Here is a 22,960-nt window from a genome sequence, read left to right as displayed (position 1 = left end):
TGCAGCATGAAATTAGTCAATCATGAAGAGACAAACATCGTGCAATACTACAAGTGAAAAACACCGAGAAACGATTTGAACACTAAAGGAAACAATGTTTGATGGTTGCCAGGTGTGAGAAAGAAAGTGAAGACGGGGAAATAATGGGCTAACGGGTAGATAACTGCAAGCTTGGATGAAAGGGAATGCTATTTATGGTAAGAGAGAGGTTTAGAAAAAGTTGGAGACAGATTTTTTTAATGTGGGAGACAGGGAAAACACAGGGTGGTCTGCAATTGTTAAAGACAATGGTAGCAAAAACTATTATATACACAAGTCTGCAATAGTAGCAATTAATAATGTGGGGTGGGGTAGGCAGGTGTGGGAGGGAGAGTGCACCAGATATAGATATTTGCATTTGCTGCAAATTCATCTGTGAGTGCAGTGGAGCACACAGGGAAAAATTATGAAGACTTTTTAGACTTTTTAGACCCCTTGAGGGAGTATGCTCGGGGCCTGCAGGATAAGGCTGTACTCTTGGGCATACAGCACAAGCTCTATAAAGTTCAAAATGTTGCGAGGAACTATACCATGGCTCTATCCCACTATTAAAAACTTGAGAGTTCTAAGCATTTAACCATGTCACTGAAGTCTTTTCACATGATTAAATAGGAAAAAATGGGTGCCCTTTAAAGTTTTCCAAGACTGAAAGACAAGAAAATAAGTTCAAAGGTGCCGAATCAGGAATGTAGGGTGAATATCTCATATTTCTCCTGGAAGTTTTTACAAAATTACCTTTGCTGTTAAGAAGACGGAGCAGGAGCATGGTCACAGTGGAGAACGCGTTGGAAGAGCTCTCTTTATTGGTCAGTTGGTTTGGTCTTTGTCCTTTTTTAAAGCGTTGGCTCACTTTATAAAAACACTCTTGTCAGTGTTTTGTATTATCTTCTTTGTCCCTTCAGAAAATCAACAAGCAAAATGCTTTTAGCATCCTCCCCCAAACCTTTGCATTTCCTTTGACTGGACCGTTTTGACCAATTCTAGTCATTTCTGTGATTGTGTTTGGATTGGAGGATTGTGCTCGCAAAGCCATGTTTTCCTGTGGTTGTGTTGCTTTAAAGAAATCTTCACAGTCTTGAGTCTGCTTGTTTATGATTTTTACCAGAATCTCTGTTCTTGTTTGTCACTGAGCTGCACACAACAGTTTGGGTCTCCATTGTGCAGAAAGTTTGCTCAACATCAAGTTTTCCATGAGAATTGTGTGTGTTAAACCAATTGAGATGTCTTCGGTGATGGCTACTGTTTCTACTAGTGATCACCAGTCCTGTTCAATCAGGGTGTGAGTACGATGATTTTGTCTCATAAATTGTTGTGGATGGTATGTTACTGTCATCATTGTCATGTCCCTTCTGAAATTGAGTTATCTACTTGTGAAATTAATTTGTATGTTACTGGTGCCTATAAAGTTTCATAAAATATCAATTATTTTACCTTTTATACCATCCAATCTTCATAAATTTGATGTTTGTTGTTACTTTTAGTAGAATTCATGTGTCCATGACAGAGTCTCCTTTCAAACTCATGTTTATCCTTCTTAGACCTTAAACTAGACACTGAGCAGAGGTGTTATAGCAAGTTAATATGAATTGTGTTTTTTGGAAAAAATTTTGAAATGCACGCATAGCTTTTTCATAGAACACATTTCAAGGCCCGTTTTAGCTGCGTGATGTGTCTGCATTACAAAGGAGACAGACTGTGCCTCACACTTCCAGGCAGCCCGAAGGCTGCTGGGAATGAGCACATACATCCACTGACACCGCTTATTCTATGAGTGCTGTGTTAATCTTTGATAGAACTAGGTACATGAGACACAATGTTGGCAAAGTGAAAGTCATCATTAATATTAATTTTTTTTAAACAATCAGTAAATAATAACAACAGCTCCAGGGGGCATTGCTTATTTTTCTACAGCTTACCCATGTTATTCATATGCGTGTACTTTTGTCACTAGGCTGGTGCTCTGTGGTTCAGGTTAGACAGCATCTTCATGTCACTGCTGCTTCTAGCTACCATTAAGTGCCTGCTTGGAGGTGAGAGGAGCCTGCACAATTCCGGAAGTTCTGATCATGATCTCTGTTCACTTTTTGCCTTTGCTTGGTTTAGCCTTGCCTGTGTGAAGTTCCTGAGCAGATCTCCCCAGGCCCTGCTGCTTGGCTCGCTTATCCTTTGGATGCTGGCGCCCAGGATGCTTCCCAGGCCCCTGTGGTTCTCTCCCTTGCCACCACGCTACTCACCCTGAGCTGCATGCGGGCCTATGTGGCCCCTGCCGTACTGCCCAGAGATGAGTTGGGGTAAGGTAAATTGGATGGGACACTTTTCGGACTTACCCCACAAGGACAAGTCTTACAGTTCTTCAGCCGCAGGTAAATGTCCTGCATAGCAGCATGCCACAGGAGGCACCGAGCTCTTTCTCACTGGTGACAATCTCATGGTAACTTGATCTCTCTGTGGGCAGATCAGCCCACCAGCTTTCCATCTTACATGTTTTCATGTTACGGTTCTCTCTTTTGAATGTAGGAGGTTTTTTAGCACATGGATCCCAAGTGCTAAATATTTGCTTAATTCTAGACTATTGGTGATTGTAGTGGTACCTCATACCAGAACGGCAGACTTGATCAATCTCTTAGCTGATTATGTCTCAATTCTATTGAGTTCAAACCTCTATTTTCACAGTAAATCTGTAAGTCTCCTAGCTATAAGGGACTCAACAATGTGGGTGGCTTTTAAGTTTGAGTTTTCACAGTATAGCAAAATACTTGCAAGATTCTGATGAAGCCCACAACTTTATTGGCGTTACAAAGGCAAGAACAAAACAACTATCGTTTATACTCGTGTGTAAGCTTTGATGTTCTGCACATTTTTTATGCAGTTTTTGTGGTAAAATGAGGTGCCTCAGCTGATATTCATGTAGACTTATACTCGAGTATATGTAGTATATAAAGTTGTTATTTCCACTGTAATAATCACAACAAACAAATATTTGTGTTTTGTCATATATTACCCTGAACTTGAGTGTAAGCTATTTCATAGGGAGTACTTTGGTTATTTACTGCTCTAATACATAACCTCTGTAGTAATTTGCACATAGTAAGCAAGACACTCAATAAATATTTGTCTAAATAGTAAATATATAGCATCTTATACTTGAAGCTCTTGCTTCTATGAAGATATACAATTACTATATTTTATCTTCCAAAAGATTATCTTTCTTGTTTTAATCACTAAGATAGAAATTAAAGTCTATACCATGTGCATATTTGAAGGTAACTATATCAACCATGATACAAATAGCCAGAGATCTGGAATCTTGGTATTGTTGAGTTTTACTGGATGCAAGCTAATTCCAGAATCAGGCTTTATTTGATCTTCCTGTGGACGATTACTTATCCCATACAAAGCAATATGCATGCAATATTAATCATTAATTGTTGATTCCAGCAATGTTTCTTAATATATAAGATATTTTTTAAATATTCATGAAGACACATTGATTTATCCCACTGGTTGCTAGTGGTTTGTGCTTTTTGTTTTGGTTTGAAGTTGCATTTATTGCTAAATCTGTTAAAAGAAAAACTGGTCTTCCATTGTTGTGAGACCTAGCATTTGTCAACCTATCCTTCTACTTATCAAATGCGTTATAAGCCCAAGTATCTGTGTTCTTTGTCTGAAGTACAAGGAAACTTCAGAAGCCTGAATGAGACCGATGATCACAGTATGCAAGATTAATAAAAGTCACATATTTCTCCAGATGTGAATAACGGAGCTTAAAATGTGTCCTTGCAATTGCTGAGGCAGATATAAAATATGCAAACATATGAAATGTCAGAAAGTTTTTGGAGTCCCAATTGAATCTGAAAGAAGGAAAATACAGGGTATTCAGAAAACATTTATAAAGGGATCAATCCAGCACAGATGCATTTCCTGAGAGGCTACATACTGGAATCAGTATGTTCTTATTCTGTTTAAATTGTGATGGGAATTCCTTCTGCTCCACTAAATGAGGTTTCTTAACAAGAAATTTATTTCTGTAGGTCAATCTATCTTCTGATTTCTTCGATAAGTGGGGGAAAATAAAAGTAAGCAAGCAAACAAATAATGTAGAGCAGAAGCAGCTAGCTATCTCTAAGTTTTGAATGGCTAAGAATGAAGCTATAATTTAGAAGATACAATCTAAAACTAGTTCAAATGAACAAACTACAGATTATGTAATCCTGCTAGGTAACGTAAGCTCATGATCAGGCATCTCACCTCGGACAAATAAAGTCGATGGGACATGTCTGTAGTCTAGAATGATGCAGTTAAAAAGAAGGCAACATACAGAACTGACTAGACACTTACATATTAGAATGTGATTGTGCTTCTGTTAATTGAATGAAAAATTGTATGCATGGGAAAGAAGCTGGTTTACAACACTATAGAAATTCAGGATCCTTCTCATAAAAAGTACTCTGCCTGTGGTCAGCAGCTAGGATGAATAGGGCTTTACACCTTATCCCTCTCTCTCTGCTTCCATGGCACAATGTCCTGGGTAGTTTTACTAGGCCGTCCTAACAATTTTTATGAAATATTTAGGGAACCAAAAACATAACCGAGCCCACTGCCATTAAATCCATGCTGACTCACAGCGACCCTCTGGGGCAGGAAGGAACTGCTACTGTGGGTTTCAAGACTGGCTCTCACTCTTCGTTGGAGTAGAAAACCTTGCCCTTCTGCCACAGGCCGGGCAAGCGGTTTTGAACTGTTGAATGTGTGGGTGGAAGAACAATTATAATCACGATTCCACCAAGATTCCTTACTGACTGGATCATGTTATTGGGAGGTACCATCAAGCTGCTTCTGAATCATGTAATCCTATGTGTAGCAGAATGAACACCGCCATGTCCTGCACCATTCTCACAATTATTCTTGCGTTTGAGTGCATTATTTTAGCCACTGTGTCAACTCATCTTGTCAAGGCCCTTCGTCTATTTGACTGCCCTTCGACTTTATCAAGCTATTATTGGATGGGCCTATGTAGATAAAGTGTAACCCAGTATGAGGCTTAGACAGCGTTCTAACAAAGCCAATAAGATTCGTGGTAATCTTGTGGGGATGAAACCAAACGAAGACAGTGTACAAAATCCAAATGAAGGGATAGGTCAAGGTTTTCATTGCTCTAGGAACTATGGTGGCCTAGATGACTACACTTTGGACATCAAGGTCACAGCAATTTTAACCCACAAGCTGCTTTATAGGACAGAGATGCTGTTGTCTGTGCTTCTGCACAGATAACAGTCTCAGAAACCACCTCCCCAGCGGCAATTAAACTTAGTTTTATGGGTTCACCATGAATTAGAATGAACTTGATGGCAGTGAGTTTGGTTTTCGAGACTTTCAAATGACCTAAATACCACTATTAAAAAGAGGCAGGAACAAAATGCATCTTTGGACCCATGGACCTTGTGTTTAGATCCTCCTAGACCTAGGAAATGGACAATTTTAGACAGAATATGCTACAAGATGATAAGAAATGTGGGCAGCAGGACCAAGAGACTGGCATGAGATGGTATAGTTGTTTTCTGGCTCTTGGTTTGAAGTGGTTATACTGGACCTGGTGACCAGGGCACAAAAGATCTGAGTACTTTGGGGTTTAGGCTAACTGTAATTTCCAGAAAAGACATATAGCTTTACCACCCTATTTGGACCTTGGATCTTCCCCTCACAAGAAACAAATGGTTCAAGCCAGCGTTTCTCAACCTGCGGGTCACGACCCTTTTCACAGGGGTTGCCCAATTCATAACAGCAGCAAAATTACAGTTAGGAAGTAACAAAAAAAAATAATTGATGCTTGGGTGAATCACCACTGCATGAGAAACTGTATGAAAGGGTCGGGGGATTAGGAAGCTTGAGAACCACGCCAAGGACATATAAGGGTTTTTGAGACAAAAACCAGTGTTGCAGAGACAAAAAAACATCATGCTACAACTAAAGAAAAGGAAATACTCTAATGTTGATAAATAGAGATGCATGCAAAAGTTAGTATACAAACATATATTTCCTTGCTTTGTTAGCTGAGAAGAAATCATATCAATGGCATCTCAGTAGTAATGAGCACATGTAAGGACCAGTTCTTGAATTATAATAACAAGAACCAAGGCTCTATGGAAAGCAGAAGGTAACTTTTGACAGGAATAAAGACTATACAAGATGCTTCTAGACCATCTTATAATACTATAGAAAAATGTGCTCCCAAAACAATAACTTAGATGTCAAACAAGCAAGGGAACCAACTGAAAATGCTATCAATGAGGATACCTGATATGACTTGAGGGAAAACACTACGAAATAATACCGGCTGTACTTCAAAGCATAAGCAAACGATATTTATAGAATGACTATAATTAATAAGGTCTATGTGTTCGTAAAACTTACAAATGATAAATAATTCTATTCACATATTATTACAAAGTAGTATTTGTAGCTCTAATTTAGAACATGGGTCATTTTATCTTTCTACCTGCTTGTCTATAAATCCATACTCCACTTCTACATTAGAGAAATATAAACAGACACACAGTTGATACATCCACTTTATTGATTGTTTGCAATTACAATTAATAATTAAGTGATACTGCATTGTTACATATTGGAAAGATGTAGACTAAAGGGAATCATTTTAGTTGTCCAATGTTAATTCGATGTAATCAACTTTGATAAATAATTTTAAATGATCTTTTAAAGGGAAATAGATCAGGAAATTATGAAGAGGAAGGCCGTCAAGGACACTGATTGTCACCGTGTCTGCCACAATGGGCTCGACCATAGGAACATGTGTGAGCAGGGCCAGGACCGGCCCTGTGCGGTTCTGTTGTGTGTAACTGAGGGGTGGAGACAACTCAGTGGCACCCAACAACAATAACAACAGCTTTATGCACATGCCCTCTTCTCTCAGTACCATGTAGATATCAATAAACAGGACAAGATACACTGTCAAAATATTAATCATGTCCAATTGTAGAAAACAGCATTAGGCATATCTCTTGTTGTTAGTTTCCTAAGAGTCAGTTCAGGCTAATAGTGTTATAATTGGATGCATACAATCAAGAAATGTTGCCCAGGTCTGTGCTATCAGCACCACACTTGGTGTATTTGAGGCCAATTTTGCAGCTCTTCCATCCACAAATATCTATCTCAATAGCTACTGAACTTATTACCCAATTTTCCACACTGGAAACTGAGGAATCTCTGAAATTGTAGCCCATTTTGTCTCACTTATACTGAAATGCTTTATTCACTCTCAAATAAGAAGGCATGGATGGATGGCAATTACGAACCTTCCAAGTATCTTTAGGTTCTCCTCCAGGCCTGTTGCATGGGCAATAGAATTAGTCTAAGTCATTCAGCTCAAGATATTTTCTTCCTAACTTAAAGATATAGACTCTTCATATGACCTGAGTCGATTCAGTCTTGTTGAGATTTATATAAAGTATTCAGAAAATGTTTTGCCTTACTCTTTCTGGAAGTTAACAAATAATTAGGTTCTAAAATGTTATTGACAGCAATCTCTATACCACTGGGTTAACCAGCCTGAGGAGGAAAACAGAAATAGAACAAAAAGAAGGTTGACAACCCTAAAATGTAAAATTTGTGAAAATAAGTTTTATAAGCAGATCTAAATGAGAAAATATCAGATATCGCAAGTAGATATTTGTTGCATTTTTAATAGAAGTTGAGGCAAAATAGAGCAAATATTCATGATAACTATTTTAAAAATTTCAGGGACAAAGTTGTCGGAAAATATGTAGGTTCTCACATGGTTTGGCACTTTTAATTTTAAGGGTATATTTTGGCTTCACACGCTTTCATCATAAGGAGTGCCAGATACTCTCAGTAAATAGCTAGATAAAAGAGCTAGTCTTCCAATCAGTCTTCAAGTCAAACTGAAAGCTAATGAAGATAATGTCATGAAATAAATTGTAAGATGGAGCATGCTTAGAATTTACCACAGAAATGCAGATTGAGGTCCTATAAAACAATAGATTTTGAGGGGATCACCTGGCCTAGTTAAATTCCTGCCAGAGAGGTCAGCTCAGATTATGGCAACTGTGGTATTCCAAATGGGTAATATAGGTTTTCAGGAAGTACATGGCTTATTATTGGAAGTTTTAAGAAAATTGAAAACTATCAATGGGAAGGAAAAAAAAACCCAGAAGCATTGCACCTAGAAATTGTTTTTCATCACAATAATCTTTGAGGATAGTAATGGCTGTGCTTCAAGAATTTCTTTTTTTTTTAAATTTTTTTGTTTTATTTTATTTATTTATTTTTTAATCATTTTATTAGGGACTCATACAGCTCTTATCACAATCCATGCATACATCATTTGTGTAAAGCATATTTGTACATTCATTGCCCTCATCATTCTCAAAACATTTGCTCTCCACTTAAGCCCCTGGCATCAGGTCCTCTTTTTTTCCCCTCCCTCCCCGCTCCCCTCTCCCTCATGAGCCCTTGATAATTAATAAATTATTATTTTGTCATATCTTTCCCTGTCCGATGTCTCCCTTCACCCACTTTTCTGTTGTCTGTCCCCCCGGGGAAGAGGTCACATTTAGATCCTTGTAATTGGTTCCCCCTTTCCAACCCACTCTCCCTCTATGCTCCCAGTATCGCCACTCAGACCGCTCGTCCAGAAGGGATCATCTATCTGCCCTGGATTCCCTGTGTTTCCAGTTCCTATCTGTACCAGTGTACCTCCTCTGGTCTAGCCAGACTTGCAAGGTCGAATTCGGATCATGATAGTGGGGAGCAGAGGAAGCACTTAGGAAGTAGAGGAACGTTGTATTTTCCATCGTTGCTACATCGCACCCTGACTGGTGCGTCTCCTCCCAGAGACCCCTCTGCAAGGGGATCTTCAGTGGCCTACAAATGGGCTTTGGGTCTCCACTCTGCACTCCCCTCTCATTTGCTATGGTAAGATTTTTTGTTCTGATGATGCCTGATATAGTCTGCCAGAGCTTGCTGACCCCTCCCCAGCAAGCCACCCAGTGATGCTAATGATGTGTACTGTGTGACCCTCAGAGTGTCAGCAGGAACCTGCTGCCCAGACTCTGCTTGGATGCAAAGCCACCTAGCCCCTCCCCCTTGTGTGCTGGGACTCTGCCCAGGTGTTGCCAGGGTCCCCAGAAATACATCCAGTCATTTATTGTCTACCTTCCTGAGATGCATTGGTTTGTTTTTTATTTAATGTAAGTATATTTTGGAAGAGAAAAAAAAAGGTGGAGGGCCTACAAGGAGGGAGACCCTCGGTGAAATGGATTGACACATTGTGGTGAGGGTGGTGGTCCCGGACTAGGCAACGTTTCCTTCTGTTGTCACTCAGGTCACTGCAAGTCGGAATTGTCTGGTTGGGAGCTAACAACCAACAACACCAGGAGGAACTGGAAAATACTTTGGTTTGTATTAACACATTAACCCTTAAAGTGATAGTTCCTTTTGAAGGGTGTAAATCCTTCTTTTGCAGATTTGCTAAATGCAATGAATACATCTTTACTGCTTCCATTAGTCAGTTTCCCCCCCCCCTTCTTTTTATCATGATTTTGCCTGCATGTCAGTTGTGAGCATGAAATGTTGCAGTGTAGTTCATATTGGAGGCAATCATCTCTGATGATCAATAAGTGTGGCAAATTCTTTTCACTTGCAGCAAGAAACTGGACCTATAGCATTAACTTAAAATTGGCAGTTCTCTTTTATTTTAAAATTAGTCCAATTAAGTAAAACTTGTTTTAGATGAAAGAAAGATTAAGTAAAGAATTTTGACCAGTTTATCATAAGTTGTGGGAAAACAAAATTATAAAAATAGAAATTAAGCACAATAATTGTATTTAAAGCAAAGGAACATAGGGACTCAACAACAGATTAAAACTGGAGAAGAAAGAATTAATATAGAGTATATCAATAGAGATTATGACATCTCAAGAACAGAGGAAAAGGAAATTGAACAAAGCCTGAAGGAAATGTGAGCCAGTGTCAAGCACACCAGAAACACGTAATAGTTGTGTCCAGAGAACAGCAGAGACATAGAAAAAAAAAAAAGACTAAAAATCCCCAGATTCCAAACATGTTCAGAGGGGTTACATATGCGAATGTAGAAATGAGTTCATAGGTAAAATCTATGTATTGGGTCACATTCTAGAAACATAAGCTGAAGAAGCTCATATTTAGTAACTATTGTATGCAGGAGATTTATTAAAGCATGTTGCGAAGCCTGTGAGAGTAAAGAAGTCAAAACTCAACCGAGAATGCATCACAGTAAAGGTGTTAAGTGAAATCTCAGCTCACTCTGATCACACAGAATCTCTAAAACATTAATAACAATAAACACTATCACCTTGAAGCAGGAGGATCATGATTGTCTACCAGGTATTGCAAGCTATGTTATTATTTTTAGGTACTAGCTGATGCTTCTGATACCCAGAAGCTATGTGTGACAAAGAAGACCTGCCCCATAATGTTTTATTTGATGTAATTGTTTTGGGAAACAGATTGTCAGGTAATTCTTCTGCAGGTGTGCTATGTGGCTTCAAACTGCCAACCTTTCAGTTAATAACCAAGGGCTTAATTATTGTGCAACCAGGCATCTCTATTTCAGGTTTAGTGACCAAAACATGTCACTATAAATCAATAGCAGCCAAAATTCATAGTGATTTGAGGATGAACACCCACTTTTGGCAGAATGACTTTCTCAGAACACCAGCAATATCTTCCACATGTTGAGTCCAACCTTGGAGAATGAGTGTTGCTTTAAAAGATCATGAACTTCACCTTATGGATACGGATTCCATTGGAAATGTTCCCACCCTTGATCTTATGTCCTCTGCACTTTGGGGAGTAGCATTATAAAGCAATAGTGTACTAGAGAATCAGAAATGCAAGAGACAATAGAGGAGAATATGATGGTGTTGTTTCGGGGTGGGTTTGGAGTGGTGTAGGATGAGACCATTGGAAATAATTGCTTAGGCTTTTTAATTATATGTTATTTGATGAAACAGTCTTAGAAGCACACCAAATTTTTTCATGATTTGTTAAACATGAACAATAGCTACATATTATAATTGTGCAAGTTTTGATTAATTAATAGACTCTTGTAGAAAAAAGCAGCAGATACAGAAAGAAAAAAAAGCTATCCTATTAAAAAATGTGCTCCTTATTTTGCTAGTCCTTCTGGTGATTCTAGAAAATAGAAACTAATTTAGAGATACTATTCTTGGTATTCTTCAGTTCTTATTAAAGTTACACAGCTCAATCTATCTATTTATGAGCCGGCCTCAAGGGACTAGGCAGGAGAGTAGGGAGGGTAGTAATTTGTCATCTACTACCCCAGAAACCATGGAATATTGACTCCCACATTATCACTTTATGCAAGTGATCCATTTGCCCAATTGGAAGCATTTGTCACAGAACTGTATAAAAAAAGCTATATCTTCTTTTTATTCCACACTCCCCGCCCCCACCCCGGTGTGGAATTTTGAAATTCCTTAGGTTCTTAATTAAACTTGAAACAATCTAGTGATATTAATCTACTTTCCCATTTCCCAAAGATTCAGCATGATAAAATACTGCTTGCTTTTGGAAGACAGCACATTTGTGTGGAAACAAAACAAACAGAAAATATGTATTTAAAACTGCTAACAAAAACGTATTGATTACAGTCTACTTGTAGGAGTTGGTAAGCAAATAGGCTTAGCAATTTAATGACTTGGTGAGTCCCTCCTTTCCCTTTGTAATGATTGATTTATGCTAATCTTGATGTATTTGTGAACACACACATGTGTACTACTTTCGTTATTACTTAGCAATGAAAATGGTATGTTCATAAATTAACCAATACATGTGTTGGTTAAGGATTAATTTGTTCTGCTTTCTGATAACTTGTATTTCATATAATGTTAAGACCAACGCCCACTGCCATTCAGCTGATTACTACTCAAGTCCAGCTAGAGCTTTATGAAACGTTACAGGAATGGACAGCCTCAGCTTTGTTAACACAGCTGCGGGTGGGTTATAACTGCTGAGAGCAAAACCAAGTGGATCTTTAGATAATGTTAACATATAGAAAACATGTATCTTTTTCCATTGGGTTGAAATATTAATGAGTTTTTCTACTTTCCTAGGCTGGCCATGGGCCTCATTTAACTTCTAGATTCCCTGAGGATGAGAGAGAACTGAAAATTATGAAATTCAGAAGGAACACCAATATAAAATTCTGATTAAACTACTAGTCATTGAGGACCTAGCCTTGTCTTTGAATCACAGAGATTTCAATATCATTGATCATGCTTACAGAAATGAAAGAGTTAAGTCCATTACAGAGCTAATTTGGATATTATAGAAAAAATAGTAGGTTAGTAACAGAGCTGTTGCATAATGTGTGACGTGTTTGGCTGTTAACCACAGGGTTGGCAGGTTGAAACCACTAGCTACTACTTCACAGTAGAAAGATGAGGCTCTCTACCCAAGTGTGCAGTTTGATTGCACCCTATAGGTTCTCTATGAATCAGAATGTGTCTATGACAGTGAGGTTGTTTTTTTGTTATCAGAACTATTTGGTTATTTACCTATTTAATACTTTTTAAGATGAGTAGAGATTAACATGTAATATCCAATGGACAGGATATGAATCAGCCTAGTTGTATAACAACACAAATTAGTATTGGATTTGAATGGAACATCAATATTGGTGATTTACCTTCTGGGTTCTTGTGAGTATGAACTAGTCCTATCCTGACCTTGAGTTGTAATCATAGTGGTTGGATTTCATTTATTCATGAACCAATGACTGAATAATTACAAATACTAATAATTTCATTGTTCTACAAAAAAAATAGAAAACAACAAAGAATCAATGCATTTGAATTAGGGCGCTTGAGATTAATGAAAGTACCATGGACTGCAAAAACAACAACAACAACAACAACAACAACAAAACTCAGATCTGTCCTGGGAGAAGTGCAGCTGGAATGCTTCTTAGAAGCTGGAATAGTGATCATGTATCTGAAGTACTTTGGACATGGCAGGTTCGACCAGTCCCTAGGGAAGGATTCAATGCTTGGTAAGGTAGTTGGGCAGTGAAAAGGGGAAAGGTGCTTAACAAGATAAATTGTTGCAGTGGCAGCAATAATGAGCTCACACGTAATAACTGTGCAGATGGCACAGGAGCAGCGCATGTTTAATTCTGCTTTCCAGAGGGCCACTACGAGTCCGAGACAGCTAGCCGACTCCTCACACCAGCAGTCAAAGTCCTGCATTTATTTATCATTGCTCATAAGATTGAAGCAGCGTGGACTTTCTTGGTAGCTTTCCATTCTTGGGTTGAAATTACATATTTTCCATGGAATGGTGATTAGTTTATCTTTGGTACATTGGCACTTTAATCCTGTTAGGACCATCTCATGAAAAACAATACAAAATAATACAAGAAGACTGTGAGGCTGTTTCAGGAGAATGTTACTGAACGCCTTCAAAACACAATTGCAGATAAAATAATAGTCTCTCTACATAGAAAAACATTTCTATGTAGCCCAATCCAGGAAACAGTGACTTCTGGCAGTCTACTGGACCAGTTAAATTCAAGGATGAGGGGAAGCTCAGAAGGTATGACAACTAATTTGGGGGTTTTCAAACTTGATATTACTGAAAGACACAGGATGACCACAGTGGCTAATTCTGAAACATCTTAAGGAAATTAAAAACTGCACTGATTAGAAAAAGACTAGAACATTGAGTCTACAAAAGTTTTTCTCAGCTTGACAATGCAGCTCTTCATTCTTTGAGGGAATCAAGGCTGTCCTAGGAGAATTCCACTGGAAAACCTAACCCCATACCCTCTACAGCTCTGATCTGGATCTCCGTGATTAATTTTATTCCCAAAGCTCAAAATTCACTTAAAGGAGAATGATTTCGGTTCCTCAAGTATGTCAATATTACCATTTTGAAATGGTGTAAATCAAACAGCACAGAATTCTTTCTGAAAGGGCTATAAAGTGAGAGAGAGAGAGAGAGAGAGAGAGGAGAGAGAGAGAGGGAGAGAGACTCCACCTTCAGAATGGTAGAGATGTAGTTGGAGCATATATCGAGAAGCAATTATACCATATTTTGATTTTTTTAATTTATAGGTCTTTCTTTTTGCCATAATGTCTTTTGTCTTAAATATGTGATTGTTGTAAATATGGTACATGTATGTGCATATGCATATTAATGTGTTTTTTGTATGTATTAAGCAGGTTGATCAATTGAATATCCTAAATTGTTTTATCCTATTTTCCATGAACATTTCCATAAACACACAACAGATACACACATGAACTATTCTTGGTCACTCATATTCAGGTGTGGCTCAGGTTTTAAATGATTTTGTTCGTTTTTAGCTAAATCATATTTCTGAAGATTTAGAGAAGTTAAAATCCAGGAAACTACATGGATTTATATGGGGGCTGGCTGTCTTTCACTGTCAGCAAAACTGGTTATGTTTTTCATCCTAATGTATTCAAGACACTGAGCAGCAAATCTTGTCAAGCTGTTTCCAAACCTCCTGGTGGAAACTCGATATCCACATCCACACTTGACCAAGACAGATGGTCTTCCCATGGCATACGAGACTGTCCAAACTGACATTTATTTTCATAGCTTGCCCCAAAGGGATTTTTATTTATTTTTTTATTTAAGATTTCATAAGAATAGTAAACTCTTTCACTGAATATTTTTGTTTGTTTTCTTGCCTTTTCTTGTCTTCTGGAAACAGTTTGTAAATATAAAGACAGTGAACTCAATTGTTTACTTCAAAAACCGTGTGTTTAAGACTGGATGAGTTGGGAACACTTGCCCAGGCTTAAAGTCTGGCTATCTTACATATTCATTTTTACCTTTCATGATTTTGCCTTTTCAGCATACATTTTTCTCTATTTAAAAATTACAAAGTAGTCTCAGGTGTCCACCTAATTATGCCACTCAACATTGTGCTACTTTTTTCTTTTAAATTCCTTGATTCTAAAATTTCCCTTCCTTGCAAAAATACCTTTTTTTTGGTAAATACAGAATTTATCTATATAAAACATAGCTCAAAAAGTTTGGGTAAAACATGAATTTAAAAATAATGGAGATTTTTTCACACACATTTTTGTATTTGTTGACCAGCGCTATAGTAAAAATAGATAAAACAAACCAATAGACTAAATCCTTAATTTCTTAATAATTATTTGTGAACTATATGGGGACTATATACATTTACATGTAGTCATGTAAAATTATTTAGAATTGTTGGAAAATTAACAATTGGATTTTCTAATAGTTCATGCATTTATTAAAATTTCACTTTTAACTTCAGGGGTCTAAAATAAATAATAAAGGTATTAATATATGTTAACCCAGTTATATTTAAGGGAACGTTCCCAAATATTATTTTAAATTTTGAGATTTGGTGTGATACAGTTTCATACTTATTATTAAACCTTCACTAACTCTGCTTTCTACGAGTCAAATTATTAATTTACTAAATCAGTCTTCCTGTATATAATTGAAATAATCTCTTTGATAATGTACTCTTATTTTAGGTTAGATTTCTAGCCTCTGGACATCATGTGTACAGACGTGAACGGCTGCCTGGGGTTTCCAAATCCGTGGTCTGTTGGAAGCAGGTCGCCAAGACTCTTTTTCAAATTGCCTCCGGGTGGATTTAAACCACCCATATCTCAGCTACTAAGAGTCCTGAATCTTTTAATAGCCCAGCATCATCTTCTTTCTTCATCACATTTGCTTTGCACCCTTTTTGTCTTCTGCGATCATGTCGGGAAAGGTAGTATCATGCATTGCTACATTATTAGAACAAGCCAATCTTGTACTGAGGTAAGATTTAAGTAGCGGCCCAAAGACCATCTGCTTCATTTTGGGGGTTTGTTTGTTTGTGTATACATATATAATCATATATAAACATTTATATTTATACCTATATGTGATTTTATTTATTTGTACTTTCCTCATTTTCTTTTTTCTTACCTCCTGCCCAACTATCATGTTTACCAATCTTTCACCTCAGTAATTCCTCTCAAATAAATTTCAATTGATCAAACACAAACAAGAACTCTGCACCTTCCTAACTGTCAATTTTAGCTATTCCCCTATCCCTGTCTTTATTGGCCCATTGTTCCCCTCCTTCTGCCTCCTCCTCTCCCAAACCCTTTGGTCTAGATATTCTTGTCTCTTTGGGGTTGCTTAACCTGCCTCTGTTGTATAGACAGACCAAAAGGGGAAAAAAAACCATATATGTTGTTCCTATTCTAACTGTTGTCCTGACCCAGAGCAGATGCACATCCTTCTGTTAAATAGTGAGTAGGCCCTATTATAATCCATCGGTCCAATCTTACTTTCTTTCAAGGATCCATACTCCAGGACCTATGTACCCAACAACCTTATACCATTTTAGTGTCCAGCATTCTTGTCCAAGGGGTGAACTTTCTACAAACCCGATTGCCTTCCTCTGGTAAAGGATGGAGTGGTCTAGCCCCACCTCCCACCCCGCTACACTTATAGGTTTTCAGTGTGGCCCCCATGTGAATATCCCCCAACCAATTCAGATGTGGTGCAAAGAGTGGCTCCCTGAGTCAGAAGAGTACAGTGGAGATTCCTCAGGGACTTTGTTGCTTTGTTCCCATTGTTAGTCTGTTTCACTTCTCTCTTGATTTGCCTATGTGTGAGCATATGTGTGGGAGGAGGGGTGCGGGGGGGGTGGTTCAGGCCAGCTGCACTCCCTAAACTACATCTTCAGTGCTGTCCTCTGTAGCATTGTCATCTGTGGAGGGGGTGTCATGCCTCTGGCTGAATCCAGCACTGCAGGCCTCTCTGTGAATGTCCTGCTCCAAGAATGCCTTCTAAAGAACATTTTGGTTTGCTTTTTCCAAGACAGATTTATCTGTTCCTCTGGCAGCCGATGGCACATTGAATATAGTTCACACGCACCGATTCTTCTCTGCTCTTCCTTATTCATTGTCCCACTTTCACATTCAGCCCTGGGCTGAATCATCACAATGTTAAAATAGTGAGAAGAAACAAAATTTCATTAGACCTGTGGGTAAAGAAAGAAGACTGGTGGGAAATGGACTGATAAGCCTTCTGGGGTATATCTGAGTCCATAAAGCAACACAAGACCAATGGTTTATATAGTTGGCTGTGGTTTGATCACAGACAAGCTAACAATCAATAGTAACTTCTCCAAAGGAGTTTGTTAAATGCTGTCATAAGAAAAATAATCCAGAGGGGCCTTTTGTTGATCTATCAGTCAAAAATTTGGAGGACAAATGAGACAGTGCTCTTCCATTTGCATGCCTTAGTCTTGAGAGGAACTCCATTGAGTCTACCTTCCTTCCTGCATCATCTAGCTATTTTTCCTGTGGGCCAATTACTCCTCCCTGCTTTCCAGAATTTTTCAGGGCTACTGCCCCTCCCTGTATCCTTGTAGTTTCTACAGGGATATATGGTTGCTAGCAAGTGAATGTGAGATACTCATAATAGCATTAGGACTGGTTCCTGTGTTAGGAGGAAACCAGGGCTGAGTTTGGAGTACCTGGAGTGTGTGGTTGGTTTTAGGGACTGAACCTATGTGGGGTCACTGAACTGCATTGGACTTGATCTAGATGATAATTAAAGTCATCAGTTCACATGGCATTATATAGGGAAATCACAAAGAACAAAACCATAATAACTCAAAAAGTCAATAGCTATAGGTTAAGAGAATAAGTCACATTTTATCCCACCCTGAGAATCTACAATTAATTGAAAAACAAAAAGGCAAAGAAACACCTCACTGCCATTGAGTCATGCTACTTCGAGCTACCCTAGAGGGCAGTGGAGAACTGCCCCTGGACCTTTTGAGACTACACTAGTGTCAGGGATTACGAACTCTCATCCTTTGCCCAGCAAAGTGGCTGGTGGTTTCAAACTTCTAACCTTGTGGACTGGAGCCCAGCATGTAACAACTACGCCACCAGTGCCAAGTCCAATTGAAAGGGCAACATTGTAGATAAGAGGTTAGCAAAAATACTAATGTTTACAATATATGTTCTTTGATAACTAAATATTACCTAAAGTGATAATGACCCTGGAATGTTGGTAGCATTCTTTTATTATAGAAATAGTACCTAAGTGTTCCAAAGCAAAGTGTAAATACCTTTGGATAACAACATAGTGTATCACTTCCAGTACTTGCACTGTCAAACGTTACGGCAGCAGTATAATGTTATTCTCAGAAAGGGAAAACAAAATAAAACATGACACTAATAATGTTATGTTTAATTCATGGTAATTTGATGTTCTTATTTTTTACGATCAGAATAAAATAGCTGTTGTAAGATAATACATTTGATTCATTTTGTACCCAGTCTTCTTTATTATGAGGCCTATAAAAGTATCAAATAATTACAACAAACAATTTAGTTGGAACTTATTCCAACAAATAACTTTCAAATTGAAATGTTAGCTTGAGTAATTTTAGAGAATAGCTACAACAAATAATGGAAGTACTAATAAACACCCCATGGGGAAGCTACCATACTGTGATATCTATCTTACAAATGAATAAATATATAAAAAATATCTTTTCCATATGTTCAGCTAGCATTGGAAGGTTATTGATCCATATCATTATTATAATTATTCTTTCTCTCCTCTGTCAATTGCAGTTGTTAGCACAGGTATAGCCCTGAAACCAGAGAGACATGTTTTATTAAAATGCATACATTAATAAATGGGAATTTTTCAGAACACAGAATTTTTATATAAATTCCTACAGGTGGAATTTGGTGTTGTGTTAATTTAGGGGAAACAGGATACATTAGATTAAGAGGCATGGTGTTGTGGACTGACTATTAGCCTGTCAATTAGACTGGGATACGATTCTTCTTGTTGTTGTTGGGTACTTTCAGGTTATTGTTGGGAATTTGGTGTTGTGTTAATTTAGGGGAGACAGGATACATTAGATTGAGAGGCATGGTGTTGTGGACTGACTATTAGACTGTAAATTAGACTGGGATACAATTCTTGTTGTTGTTGTTGTTGTTGGGTACTTTCAGGTTGGTTCTGCCTGGCAGGGACCCTATGAAGAACAGAGGCTACACTGCCTGCCCTGTGCCGTCCTCACAAGTGTTCCTGGGTCTGAGCCCAGTGGTGCAGACACACTTCCACTCTGTCTTGCCGAGGGCCTTCCTTGTCCACTCTGCCCCTTGAGTTTATCAAGCATGAGGGTCTTCTGCAGGATAGAATTAATAGACTTATGTGACCTTCCTCTAATTTAGATCGATGTAAATGTCATATGTGTTGTAAATTCTTGCTTCTTTGATATTAAAGAAGCAAGATTAGCAATAGTTTTGTTCATTAGGCACAACTTAATGGATTAAACTGTAAATTCAGTCATTTCTTTTAAGATATAAAAGAGAATGAACTAGGGAACAGACATAGAGGAATAATGGTAACACCCAGAATAAAAGGAGCTAGGAGGGAATTGAGTTATTGAGGTGAGAGTTCGTTTATTCAGAGGAAGAGTATTGTAAAGATATATGGAGAACTCTAAGACTTGGGTGAATAGATGTTGAAATAAGGCAAGAATCCCTCTTCCCCCCACTGCCGCCACTCAAGCTGACACAGATAGTAAGTCTCCACCTGCACCTGGTTATTCATCCACCTTGAATATATATCCAAGCATATTTTAAAATTATGTTTTCTTACACATCTCTGAAGGTAATTTTTAAATGGTTATGATAATATATCAACAATGAGCTGCCCAAAATTAAAGCTGGATTCAAAAGAATACTTGGCATGAGCATGGTCAAGAATGATGATGTTAGATGGGTCTTGACTGAAAGCAGGGAACACAGCAAGGTGTTTACTGTGTTTTATTGGCTATGCAAAGCCATTTGCCTGTGCGGATTCAGGCCAAATGAGTAACATTGAGAATAATGGGCATTCCAGGAAACTACAGTATGCTTGTCCAGAATCTGTATATTGATCAAGAAGCAGTCATTCAAGTACAATAAAGTTACACTGTCATATTTAAAATGAGGGAAAGGGTGTGTCAGGTTTATATCTTTTCACCATACTATAAAATCTATATATGAAGCTAATAATTCCAGAAGTTGGCTATATGAAGAATGTGGCATCAGGATTGGAGGAAGACTCTTTAATGATATGCAATATGCAGATGACATAACCTTGCTTGCTGAAAGCAAGTAGGTATGGAAGAAGCGAGCACTTGCCATTGAAGAACAAAGTCTGCAGTCTTCAGTCTGGATTACAAATCTACTTAAACAAAACCAAAATCCTTACAAGTGAACAAGTAGATGACATGATGGTAAACAGAGAAAAATATTAAAGTTGTCTGGAATTTCATTTTGCTTGGATTCGCAAGCAATGCTCATAGAAGAAGTAGTCAAGATATTGGAGGATATAATAGACTGGGAAGATCTGCTGCTTAAGACCTGTTTAAAATGTTGAAGATCAGGAATGTCGCTTTGAGGACTAAGTTGCACCTGACACAAACCATAATATTTTTAATTGCTTCATATGCATGTGAAAGTTAAACCCGAGAGACTAAAGAAGAATTGACACATTTGAATTAAGATATTAGTAAATCATATCGAAAGTACTATGAACTGTTAGCCCTTTTTAAAGTGTTGAAAAGCAAGTATGGGATCTTGAGGCCTCAGGTACACCTGACCCCAGGCATGGCACTTTCAATTGCCTCACATTGAGAATGATGAGGGTGACAAATTACAAATGTGCTTGACACAATGCATGTAAGTATGGATTGTGAAAAGAGTTGTACGAGTCCCCAATAAAATGATTTACAAGAAAAAGAGAAAGAAAGATCAACAAGGAATAAAGAAGACCAAAGAAGTAAGAATAAACTTAAACTATTAGTGAAGTGATAACTGTGAAGAATATTGAAAGTAGAATGGACTATGGAAAGAACAAACACATCTGAATTGGAAGAAGTACATCCAGAATGCTCCTTAATGGCAATGATGTTGAGGCATGGTCTCATGTACGTTATACATATCATCAGGAGAGATCAGTTACTGGAGAAGACATCTGTTTGGAAAGTAGAGGGGCAGAGATAAAAAGGAAGGCCCTCAAAACAATGGGTTGACACAGTGGCTGCAACAATGGCCTCAAACATAACAATTGTGAGGATAAGACAAGATTGGTGTTTTTTGCTGTCTGTACATAGAGTCATTATCAGTCAGAATGAATTGCATGTTGCCTAAAAATAACAACCACATACACTCTCAGAAGAGCAAACATCTATCTGGGAAAAAGCACCCCAGAATGTTCCTTAGAGCTGAGAAAGACTCCATGTCATTGACACTGGACAAGTTATAAGGAGAGACCATTTGCTGGTAATGAACATGAACCTTGGTGAAGTGGGAAAAAAAGAGGAAGACCATTTTGAGATGGATTAGCATAGTGTTTGGAACAATGGGTTCAAACATAGGAACAATGGTGAGGCTGGCACAGGAATGGCCATGTTTCATTATATTATACAAAGAGTTGTTGTGTGTTTTAGCCAATGGTACCGCACCTAACAAAACAACAGTACATTACTGAAACTAATCCTGTGTTTTGACATTCTTGAAAATCAATAAATAATCAAGATAGATCTTGGTAGGGCTTTGTTATTCACCAATCTCTATAATATGGATTAGTTGGTACATATCAAATTGAATGGTGGGAAACAAAGCATATGAACATATCTCTGCTACAATATGGGTTAATAAACCTGTATCTCTCCTGTTTTCCTGAAATTTGACCTGAAAAAAGTCATGATTCTCTGAGATTTATCTATAATAAAGTGAAAAGTTACAAAATATAAACTTTTCCCCATTCATAAGCATTCTATTTGCTTTGATTTATATTTGAAATAACTCATAATGTCTACTGTGTTATTCTGGGTTGACTAGAGACACAAATTCATAGACACTTATATGTGTATAAGAGTTAACATTATATCAAAGAGCAATTATACATTCAGTATGTACAATTGTACATGCTTATATCCCAGCCCAGTCCAGATTAAGTCCATAAATCCCAATATTAGCCCATATGGCTATTGCTTGTCTATAAATTCTTCTTCAGACACAAGCAGCACATACAATGATGCTGAATGCAGAAAGAAATATCAGAGGCCACTGGGTGGAAAGTCTTGTGGGTTCATTGGCTGTGTAAGCATCTCAGTGCTAGCAGGGGTCTCCACATGGCTCCTTCAGCTTCAGGGCTCTAGCACAGTTCCATGAGTCTTGTCCTCAGGGATGTCTCCCAGGGAGCGAGTGTGTGTCTCACCTCCAGCAAGCTATTTATCTCCTTAGCATCTCCAACTCAGGTCATCAAGCTGTGACCTGATTGACAGGAAAAACTCCATGGCTTCACTCTTAAGTCTCAAATTTACTACAGATTATGTAACTATCACATCTACAATTTGAAAAGTTATGAATATATTGTAATATTAACTAATACAGAAAGTGTTAGATCAATAAATCAAAATGAAACGCACAAAGTAACTCAGTACAAGGTTATGTATTCTATTTCTACTTTCTTCTTTTTCTATTTCCCATAACTCAGTATTTTTAATTTGATCATATCTTAATAAAGTACCCTGATGGTGTCAGGTAAGCTGCAAACTGAAAAGTGGGCAGTTCAAAACCACCAACTTTCCTAAGACAGGAAGCTGAACCAGCCTGCTCCTGTAAAAACGTATAAAGCCTAGGAAACCCTATGGTTGTAAGAGTTGGGGTTGGCTTGCTAGCAGTTGTTTCTTTTGGGTTATATGGAATTATATTTCAATATTTGAAGACTTTTATAAATATATTCCAACCTCCAAAATAAGCCATCAATGACGACAATG

This window comes from Echinops telfairi, unplaced genomic scaffold, assembly GCF_000313985.2.
Source record: "Echinops telfairi isolate 266 unplaced genomic scaffold, ASM31398v2 ScPeMD7_7467;HRSCAF=8505_1, whole genome shotgun sequence".
NCBI classification, from domain to species: domain Eukaryota; kingdom Metazoa; phylum Chordata; class Mammalia; order Afrosoricida; family Tenrecidae; genus Echinops; species Echinops telfairi.
This window is presented reverse-complemented; position numbering follows the sequence as displayed.